This window comes from Crinia signifera, chromosome 3 (assembly GCF_055691185.1).
Source record: "Crinia signifera chromosome 3, ASM5569118v1, whole genome shotgun sequence".
NCBI lineage: Eukaryota > Metazoa > Chordata > Amphibia > Anura > Myobatrachidae > Crinia > Crinia signifera.
Window position 1 is genome coordinate 52,176,902 of NC_139219.1, and position 11,657 is coordinate 52,188,558.

The following is an 11,657-nucleotide window of genomic DNA, read 5'->3' on the forward strand; positions in this document are numbered from 1 at the left end:
ACAAATATATATATATATATATATATATATATATATATATATATAAAATATATATATAAATGAATACCCCCCTAATTCTACCAAGATATGATAATTAAGAAGGGGAGGACTTGTATGAAAAACATCACGTCAGCTCGGCAGGCGGGATTCAATGTTCCGCCTGCCGGTCGCCGAAAGGGGGGCATGGCCACAAGTAAGAACTTGAAATTGTCAAGCTGCGGCCGGGACCAGGGAATTCCCAGCCATTCTTGGCAGAATGGGCCCAACTGCTTGTAAAGTTGGGCCATTCTGCCGAGATCCCTGTTCAATGCTGTCGGGAAAGACAGGATTGAATAGGGCCCAGCCACTATTTCCCCCGTCGGGAATAGCAGCGGGGGATTGAATACCCCCCTTAATCTCAAAGCCAGATCGTATACCAGATTCAGGTAAAACATTGAATATTTTGTCCAAAGATTCTAAAGGGTCCAAAACATATAATAAATCACCGGCTGCGAAAGCGGTCAATTTGATTTCCTTATTACCAATTTTTATTCCCTGAAAAAAGGTTCTGTTTTGTAAGATACGGAGCAAAGGGTCAATGGTTAGTTTAAATATAATAGGAGAGAGGGGGGCAACCCTGTCTCGTTCCCCTATGAATAGTGATAGGGTTGAACTTGCTACAGCATCCATTTATTACTAGAGAGGTAGAGGGATTAGTATTTTACAAAACTAATAAAAGTAGCGTCAAATTGTTGTGTGTGGAGTACAGCAAATAAATGCGGCCACAAACCTGTGTTAATTTTAATGTTTGTGTTAAGTATCCTAATAGGCCTGTAAGAATGTGTTGAGGGGGTGCACCGTCAAAGGAGTGGGCATAGCTCCACCTATTGGGCGTGTCTAACACCGCCAATCAGGCGTGTCTTCCATCATTTATTGGCACTCGCTACAATATAAAAAGTCTCTCAGCCACACCCTAATCTCCTGCCTATTTCAGTTGTAATCATCTAATTACTCTGTGTAACAGTATATGCAAATACAGTCATAAACATATATGGATGACGCAGGTATGTAGTGATATGACAATGGTCTAGTACAAATAACAATGCAAACACACATATAGGGAGGGCCATCGACGCATCTTCCATCGATGGTTCCCATCGATGGCAGTTTATGCAGGAACCATCGATGGCTATAAACCATTCTATCGGCAGCAATCGATGGTTCCCACCATCGTGTACTTGCACATGCGCAGAGGAAGAACGGGGCGGCTGCCGCCGGGAACTGCACGCATGCGCGATAGAACTATACCTGACGCACTGGATAATAATGTTTCTTCTGCGCATGCTCGCGGCGGGTGCATGTGCAGCGAGCGCATGCGCAGAAAAGACATTATTATCAGCACGTCAGGTTATTTAGTTCCATCGCACATGCGCGCACCTCCCGACGGCGGTGGCCACCCGGGCCGGGATTCCTCTGCGCATGCGCAAGTAGTAGACGATGACCATCGAGACCGGCCGGCTCGGCTGACTCCTCCTCCTGGCTCTGTGTCCTGCTCCGGAGTCCGTCCACTAGAGACAGTCCCGACTCCCAGACCAGTGCCGCTGCGCCACATGATGACATAATTCAAATTCAGAAAGTGAGTCACACTCCAGTCTAGGACTCGGAGTACCCGGGCAGCTGGCCAGCAGGGTAAAAAAAAATATATATATATATCGACATCGGATGCCATCCATCGATGGCATCAAACTATTCGACCCTCGCCTATTGATGCCCAAAACATCGAGCGCTAGGTCCCGACCATCGATGTTTTGGGAACATCGATAGTCGATGGCCATCCCTACACACATATAATGTATTGATGGGTGCTTCTTTAAATGGAATACAGTTCTAAAAAGCAAAAGTCTTTGGTTAAAGGTATTGCTAGTATTGCAAGTGGCAGAGGTGTTCATAAGGGTGGGCACAGCGTTAGGAGGTGCCTGTGCACCCCCAACACTCAATGTGTGCACACCTATGTGTATGCTTCATTCAGAGGAGGGAAATGTGTATTATCTATTTTTTACTTGTTTAAAGGATCAGCATCATTTAATCAATGATCTTGTGTTTCATAGTATAATCCAGATGTGTGTGTGCGCGCAGAATCGGCTATTAACAGAGATCAAGGCTACTGAGTACCCCCTGCCATTCATCCAACCTTCCCCAGTGTTATTGATCAGAAACATGATTTAGGGCCTAATGCACAGATGTACGCTATACCAATGTATTTACAGGTGAACAATTATCCTCCGACTATGCATGCTATAACATACAATAACATTATCTGGCACTACAGAACAAAAATATATCAAATTAAACAGCATTATCAGGGTATATTTTGTGATCTGTCTACTGAGTATCTGCTGCCGCCTACATCACCCAGCAATGTCGAGCAAACCCACCGCCGTCATGACAAGTTACTTTAAAAAAAAAAAATGCTCAAAAACCCCTTCAATACATTTAGGTGACACTAAAAAATCACCCCTTTTTACATAATTTTATTTACAAAAATCTTAGTAAGCCTGCCCCATAGAATATAGGGTTTATTATCTGGTGCCAGGAAATATCAGGCCTAACTTGAAATGCATACTGTATGACTGCGGAGTCATATGCATTTCAAGTGCGCATGCTCCAAAATTAAGTGCACACAAGTATGCGGATACTTGTGTGCACTTAATTTTGGAGCATGCGCAGTTTAACCCTTTGAGTGCCAAGTGAAGTTTGCAAAATAGGTGTAAAAATTGCCAAGCAAGTACTTCATTCATCATAATGACCTGTAATGTTTACCTTATATAGGAAATATATCATCTTTTTTTACATAACATTTTTTATTTGAATTTATATAACAAATGTGAGTGAAGCTGGCATCTTTAGTGGATATTTTGCAAACAGAGATGATGTTGGCACTCAAAGTGTAAAAGGCATGTAATAAATTCTCCGCATTCAATTTAGGGATAACATGGCATTTTAGCAGGCTACAATATCTATATCTATCTATCTATCTATCTATCTATCTATATATATATATATATATATATATTTGTATATTATTCAGCTCATATTATTTTATAAATATGAAGTTGAATTAGTGTCTTTATATGCTGTACATAAAATATTTGATCTCATTATATACTACCCACAAGAGAGATATGTGTTTAATTATGTAATGTTCAATATATATTTAACTCTAAAGTAGATGAACGCATTTTATATCTTATTTTAATCTTATATTTAATGTATTCCAGGTACAATATATATTCTAGCACATGATTCTGCACTTTGATATTGGGTGGATAGCACTTTCAGCAGACAAATTGGCCAATCTGAATTCCATACATGTGTAAGAGGACAGATGGGTTATAGTGATAATAGTACGGCTACTTGTCACCTTATCGGAACCCTAGACAGTCACACACCCTGCAATAAATACTGCACACTCATGTGTAGGAGAAAATGTTGCATGATATGTTTTAAAGAAGGTGGCTAACTTGGTATTTTGTATAACTTTAATGTTTATGAAATGTTACATATACAGAAATGAGTAGGGTTGCAGAGAGGATAGGGGAGTGGGTACAGGTTACTCAACACTTGTTTCTCAGTAGGGAGCTGAGAATACGGGGAAGATGTAACCATGCTCTCTATGATGTCATAATCACAATTCATAGCATGGTCCTGCTTTTTATATATTTTATCAAATTGCAAGCACTTTTAATTCTTTATTCGCATTAGTGGACAGTATCTGGGTAGCATAAAAATTAAATAAACTAGTCCCTTAATAAATTCTTTTGTCACTACCTGTCACTTATGGCCCCCATACACTGGGCAATTTACCTGCAATTTGGGCTCTGTTCTGGTAATTGCAGCAATCAATCACAGGAAAAGAACCCAAATTAGGGATGGGCATCGTTGCCTTTGCCATTGATGGTTGCCATCGATGGCAAAAGTGCAACTGGCCATCGATAGTGTATCACTATTCAATGGAATAACATCGATGTTTTTGCATATCGATGATCATTCATTATCTCTGATTGAGTGGCCTGTGGGTCAATCAAAATGTGGGGTGGGGCTTCGCGAGTGTCGGGGGCGGAGCTATGCTCCATGTCCCGGCACTTTAGGGAAAAAGCAAAAACGAAACTATTCGTTTAAGCTTGACATCTATGGTGGGATACCATATGGTTCTCCCCATCGATGGCAAAACTATTCGACATCGGCCATAATCCATCAATGATTTCTAATCATCGATGGCCGATGGCCATCCCTAACCCAAATTGCAGGTGAATGACAGCCGGTCCGATGCATTGCGTAGTCCCTTGCACATCTCACCAGACCCTCCAAATCGCCCCTGCTGCAGAATCAATCTCTAGGTTTGCTTCTGAGCTGGGCAGGTTTGGATGGGATTGAATGCAATATATCGCATGAGATCCAGGTCCCGTGCGGCTCCAGGGAGCATTGCGTGCCACTTCTCCAAGGTGAAAAGTCGCCGTAATTTATGAGGGCCTTAACATAACTCTTCCTTCTAGTAGAAATATCCAAGTGTAAAAGCTGGATCTTTCAATTTTCATTGAACCTAAAGGTGCCCACACACTAGAACGTTTTTTTTGCAGATTGTCCGCTTTCCGATATTTACGGTCAAATATCGGTTGATTTCGGTCGGATGCGCTCTACCCGCGTATCTTTTGCTAAATCTTCTGATCTTACATGCTGCATGATCAGAACGCACATGGGATCTTTTATAAATACCAGTTATAGTAAACATTCTGGGCCAGAAGTAATGAGCACATCTTATGATCACAGATCTTTCTAGTGTGGGAGCACCTTAAGATCAGAAAATTTAGCAAAAGATCCTATAGATTGTAAGCTTGCGAGCAGGGCCCTCCTACCTCCATGTCCGTTTGTATCTACCCAGTTTGTTTAATCGCTGTTGTTTCCAATTGTAAAGTGAAACGAAATATGCTGCGCTATATAAGAAACTGTAAATAAATAATAAATGGAAGCACGCATCCAATCGATAGCCGATTTGTGCCCGATTATCTGGAAAAATCGGCCAATTTTTCGGCCGATCGGTTGGAAATTGGCCAGTCGGCAACATTTTTTTTCTAGTGTGTGAGCTGATTGGCTGGTGATTTATCACTTTCTAATTAATCACTTTTCGAGGCTTAGTACATCACGTCCTTTATCTTGCATACAGTCCATTTGCAAAATGATACTGAATTTTCTATTCATTCTATTTATATATCACAGTATCACAGAAAGATAGATAAATGTACTTTTTTCTCTATTCTAAATGGTGTGAGCTATGCCCTAATCTGGAACAGGTCTGATGGCTTTATTACACTAGCCAAACATTTCGGCACCTCCCATCTCCTCGCCTTAAGCTTGCATACAGGAATTGTGTACTGGACAATACACAATGGTCTACTAGGTACTGTAGTTCCAACGTTCATTATGTGTCGGCTACATTAGCATCTCATTGTAACTAGCAACAATAGTGTGTATTTCTGTTTTGTTTGCATCTTGATAAATAGACCCCTTGATATTGAACGTGTCCATTGTTTACACCTAAACGACTGATTTCACTACATATGTGTAATAACATAATTGCTCCTTTGTAATCTGTGCTTTGTTACGTCTGTCATATGCAGGCGTACACAACTGGTTAGCACCTAATGGCGATCTAGACACCGAGAAATCGCCTACCCTAAATAGCTTAGCAAAAATGCTTAGCACACATCTAACGTGTGTATGCCCCTTAGGTTGGTATCACCTCTATGCTGACAATTAAGGTGCCCACACATTAGAAAGATCTGCGATCTTAAGATGTGCGCATAAATTAGCCTTGAAATCTTTTGTCCGTCCTTTTGTCCATCCAAAGATTTCATTTAAGATCCCATGTACGTTCCTATGGATCTTTTATTAAATCTTCTGATCTTTCATGCAGCATGTAAGATCAGAAGATTTAGCAAGAGATCCATGGGAGCGCGCATCCGACCAATATCGGCCGATTTTTAAGTATCGGAAATCGGCCAATCTGCTCAAAAATCGTTCTAGTGTGTGGACACCTTAAGGCGCTGCTTCAATTGCAGTTAGGAAATGTATTAAAAACTAAAGTAAAAGCCAGAGTTTTGGTATTCAGTTAGTGGACTGAAAAGTGAAAATGGGATGTGGTGATATCTACACACCACGTCTTTTTTCTCACACCTCCACAGTAAAGGCCTCTACACATTAGACGACTCCTTGCTGACACCGATATTGGCGATGGCAGGGTGACAGCATTGGCAAGTTCATACACTCAAAGGGAGCAATGGCGGGGAGTGACTGTCACGCTGCAGCATGGCTGCTATTTACAAGGGCCTCCCTCATCTGAACATACACATACCTCCCATCTTTGAATACACTATGGATTGACATGAGCATCCGAAGATTGGGGGGGGGGGGGCAAGGGGCGTGGCCTCCAAATTGCAGCATTCCATGAGGTCACGCCACCACATTTCGCTGCTGTGGGGGCATAGCTAGCAGTTCTGGAAGCTGCTGGCCAGACCCCAGCCCCTCTGTTTGTGGGAATAGACGCTGTGTCTATTTATCGGGGGACTCCCAACTACACACACCCCCCCCCCCCCGTCGCGGAACACTACTGACCCCAGGCGTGCCGCGAGAATGTCCCCAAAATCTGACAGTTGGGAGGTATGCATACAGGACGACGTAGGGGTCATTAACGATGCGCTGGAACATGCATCTTTAACAATTTTGAGTGTGCACAGTAGACAATTTGGTGAACAATATCATTCAGAAAGCCCAGGTGTGCATGGGGCTTAAGTCGGATTTTTCCTACAATTCTTAACTTTAGGAAATGTCAGCGGGACTTGCTCTGGGAACCTGGCACATCCCCCCACCCCCCTCCCTCCACCCCAAGGACGAAATACTTGGGACCAGAACTATTTTGGATTTCAGATTTCTCCATATTTTTGCATACTGTAATGAGGTATTTTGGCGATGGAATGAATGAAGTCTAAACACGAAAGGCAGTTATGTGTCATATACAAATTGTACACACAGGTCATTTTATTCAACATTTTTAATAATTGTGTGCGTTAAACAAAGTTGTTGTACTTTGAACCATCAGAAGTCAAAGGTGTCACTGGCAGGTATTCAATGCTGTGGGCGAGCGGCGACAGCGAGCAGGACTTCCTGCTCGCTGTCACCACTCACCCTGTCAGTATTCAACGCAGCCCCCTCATACGCCAATTCCCCCTCGCTCCATTTTTTGAGCGAGGGGGAATTGACGTATGCGGCTACAGAAGCAGCGAGACTCGCGGCTAAATACAGCGAGTTTTCGCTGTTTTTGTTTCCCCGGAACGTTGAATAGAGCGCGTGGGTCGCTGGTTTTCTGCAATCCTCGCTGTTTAACCCCCTCGCCGACCACATTGAATACCTGCCACTATCTCAGTTGCGCTCAAAAAATCTAATCGGAATTTTGGATCTGGGACACTTCATTCAGTATATAAGTATTCATAAATACATAATACCAGTTCTCTTCTTGTAATGTGTTGCATGAGGCATTTCATTCTTAGAACATGATGTAATTCTATTTGCATGTAAAAGAGCATCACTTTCACTGTCATGCAGTGTTGTAAATGTAATGTTACTTCAGTATGTGTTCCTCTGTATGCATGAATGAATCGTACCAAACCCTGGGCTCAATGTCATACCCAGTATCTTATTGCATCCTGTATGAATGAATATCTGTCTGCACAGCACCTATACATTCTTTCTGTATATTATCTGTCACTTTCCATACTCTATGGATGTACTGGCATAGTACCATTTTTTTTTAGTTTCAATAGTTTTTATTGAGTTTTACATATAATAAGGAATATATATGCATAGTACCATTTTTATTCACTATGTTGGTTTTGACTTTACATTTCATTCAGATTGGATGTTGTAGCAAAATACAGACGAGACAACCCGTCAGTGGCGTAACTATAGCGCCACAGACCTCGCGGTAGCTGGGAGGCGCTAAGAAAGTGTAGGCGCCGGGGGTCTGTGGGGCTATTGTTACGTCCCTGCCGAGTCTCTGGCCGGGACTCGCAGATTTATTTGTCTGCGGTCCCGGCTCTCCTCCTGGCTTCTGCTGCTATTAAAAACTGACCTTAAAAAAATGGCCGCCCCCATATAACAGACCGTTTTTGAGGATGCTAGAGGCGGTGGTGGCCTCCTCTAGCATCCTTAAAGATGGTCTGCTATTAGGTCAGCCATTTTGTGAGGGTTCGTTTTTAATAGCAGCAGGAGGAGAGGAGTTTGAGGAGCGCCGGGGGGACGCAGCATACTATGGAGGGGGCGCCACATACTATGGAGGGTTAAGGCAGGGTTGTGTGGGGACTCTTCTGAAAAACGTCAGGGGGGGGGGGGGCATGCAATAAGTAGTTACGCCACTGCAACCCGTGCAAACATTGGTATCCCTAGGTGTCACCTCCCCAGCACAGGTGGTTACAGACAAACCTTTTGGTGGCAGATACATGACTCTACTCACCTATGTCTCATGTCCCATACAATGGGCTGCATGTGCTGTTTCTCTCTAAAGTCCCCCATACACTAGTGCGATATGGTCCCTGTTCACATGATTTAGATGAATCTGCACAATAAATAGTGTCAAATCGTATGTCTTTTACTTCCGATCCGATGCGCGGTCCCGTTTACATCCAGACATTGGCACTGCTGCAATAATGATACATTGAAGTGAGTGGAATAGCATGCAATACAGTGTATGCAATGTGACTGCATATGTTGCATCGGATGTGATCTAGCTGCTGGGCTAATCTCGCAGAGGTGTCAAGGTATCACATGTGAGGCTGCATGCAGCAATACCTCAGCTTAATGTATGGGAGCCTTAATATAGTACCTTGTACTAGGGAAAACAAGCACGGATGGTGTAATGGTTAGCATTACTGCCTCACAACGCTGAGGTCATGGGTTCTATTCCCAGCATGGCCCTAACTGTGCGGAGTTTGTATATTCTCCCCGTGCTTGCGTGGGTTTCCTCCGGGTACTGCAGTTTCCTCCCACAATCCAAAAATATACTGGTAGGTTAATTGGCTCCCAACAACTGTGCATTGTTAGAATTCCAATTAAACACAGTCATGCAGTAATCTGGGGATATTTCTGTGTTAATAAGTATGCAATGAACATAAACTGAGATCCAACGAAGCTGTAAATGCATGAACATTTATACAAAGAATATAACAATGATTTATGGTCTATTATCTTATATTCAAGTTTATATATTTTTTGTGGTGACACCCATGCAGTAAACCGCATTTGGAAAGGGTTAATGGCCTAGCTGGAAGGGGGCATGATCATGGTGGACACAGCGTTTAGATTATTCTGGGGGTGTGGCCTCACAGGGAACCTAGGGTTTAAATCACTCGCCATAGGGATCATTGTGCTTTCTAACTCAATGCAGGGGAATACAACTGATGATTCCATTAAAATGTATATATATATATATATATATAGCTCTGATTTATCTTTTCCCCACAAATGTAATAGCTGCATAATGGGAGGTGATTCTGGTTGACCCGCAAAGTCGCACAATTTGCAGTTTACAGATCCTCTAAACGCCACCCTGCGAAACCCCCCGGCGACCATCAAATGATTTTGCAAGCGCTCGTAGATTAGACACCTCTCTGGTGTCTTACATCTGCGAGCACCCTGTGCAGGAAGCGGGTGGGCAGCTGACATCCGCTGACGTCAGCTGCCAACCTCCCGCACCTGCTTCACGGGTGAATTTCCATGGGAACGCCCAGCGTTATCATGGGAACGTCCATGAAACGCTGGGCATTGCTGTGTGTGCGCCCGTTCGCACACAGAGGTTGCACCAGTGCATAAATGATTATGCACATGCGCACTCTAAAAATCGCTCCCCTGTGCGAACGTGCAGGGGAGTGATTTAACTAGAGTCACCCCCAATTCGATTATGTGCAAACGGGGAGATTGCTAGACTCTTCAGGAAGAGAGGGAGATTGCTACTATTTCAGGGAGTCTCCTGCAGAATGCAGGAGGGTAGGAAACTGTGGGCCAAATGTAATAGGGTGAGAGTTTCAGAAAGTGAGAGATTTTGGGAGAGTTTTCCCATTTTTTTTTAAAAGCAGCAATCAATTACCTGGCAAAATCAACCTGGTTTTGCAGTGTAATTGATTGCTGCTTTAAAATTGCACTTTCTGAAACTCTCACCCTATTACATTTGGGCCAGTGGTTTTTTTTGGAACTGCAGAAATGAACTAAGACTGCAGCCGTACATATTTGTAAAGACACACTGAATGATGAGTGTTTCAGTTGCCACCCGGAAACACCCATATATACTTGCTAGTGATAAAATATGTTTTCTTTGTATTCTACTTTGTTGAACAGATTTTTATAGACTAATCAAATGCTGATACAGTACACATACCTGTGGGCTGCATAGTGTTCTGTTCCAAAGTGACATACCTGTATTCAAAGCAGGACGTGTCACGCTGTCTCTTTCTGCTCAACAGGTATTTCAAGATTTTGCTAATAGTACAGGAAAGTCCACCCTTAATAAATGGAGAGACTGATACTTTTCACTTATTCAAATAGTTTAATAGAAGATTCCAGATGCTGAAAATAACAAAGGATAGGAAGGCCAAAGCAGGCAGGAGATTCCTAATTTACTAAGTGTTTTTATTTGGCTATTGGTTCTGTGGAACTAAGAGTCCCAGCATGCCCATTAATTATCTTCATGCTGGGACTTGTGGGTCTCTAAGGCCCAGTTTGTGGGCCAGGCTTGCTGGCACTCATAGTTCCACAGCAGAACCCATCTAGTTTTACACTTTGGGTATCAGACCGATGCTCAACATCTTGGGGCACCAGGGACAGCCTGGGGTTTCAGCCCGGACAGGGTTAATCCTGGAGGGGGGGACCCCTTTATTGGGGAGGTCCCCACTCCCTCACGGTTCCTGTCCGGTCAGAGGTAACACCTTCTGGAACAGCATTCCAGAAGGTGTTAGCTGCGCAGTAGAAAGCCGACTCACCCCGCTGTCAGTGCGGGGTGAGCTGGCTCTGCAGCACAGACACCAGCGCTGGACCCTGGATTGGTAAGTATGTTGGTGTAAAAGTGAGGTGTGTGGTTGTGTGTGTAATAAAGTTATACTTTCCTGTGTTTGTGTGTTTTATTTTAACATTCTTTTTTTACAGGTGGACTACAAGTCCCAGCGGGCCCATTTATGTCCCGCATGTTAGGACTTGTGGTTCTCCAAGTCCCAGCATGCAAGGGAGGTCTGCTGGCACTTATAGTTCACCTGCATAAAGCAATGTTAGGAATGTTTGATTTAACCCTATCAGGCCGGTGTCCACTGGCCGCGGATGCCGGTGAGAGCTCCCGGGCTTCCGCCGTGGACGAGTGAAGCCTGGGGGGGGGACCCCTTTATTGGGGGGGGTCACCACTCCTCCAGGTACCCCGTCCAAGGCTGACTAGCCACGGTGCTCATGTTTCAGCTGGGGGACCTTATGTAAAAAGGGCGGGGTCGCATTTTTAACTGTTCGCTCTAGGAGCCGGATTGTCTAGAAACAGCCCTAGCCCTAGGGTTACCACCTAGTCCCTTTAATTCCGGACACATAATAATTACACA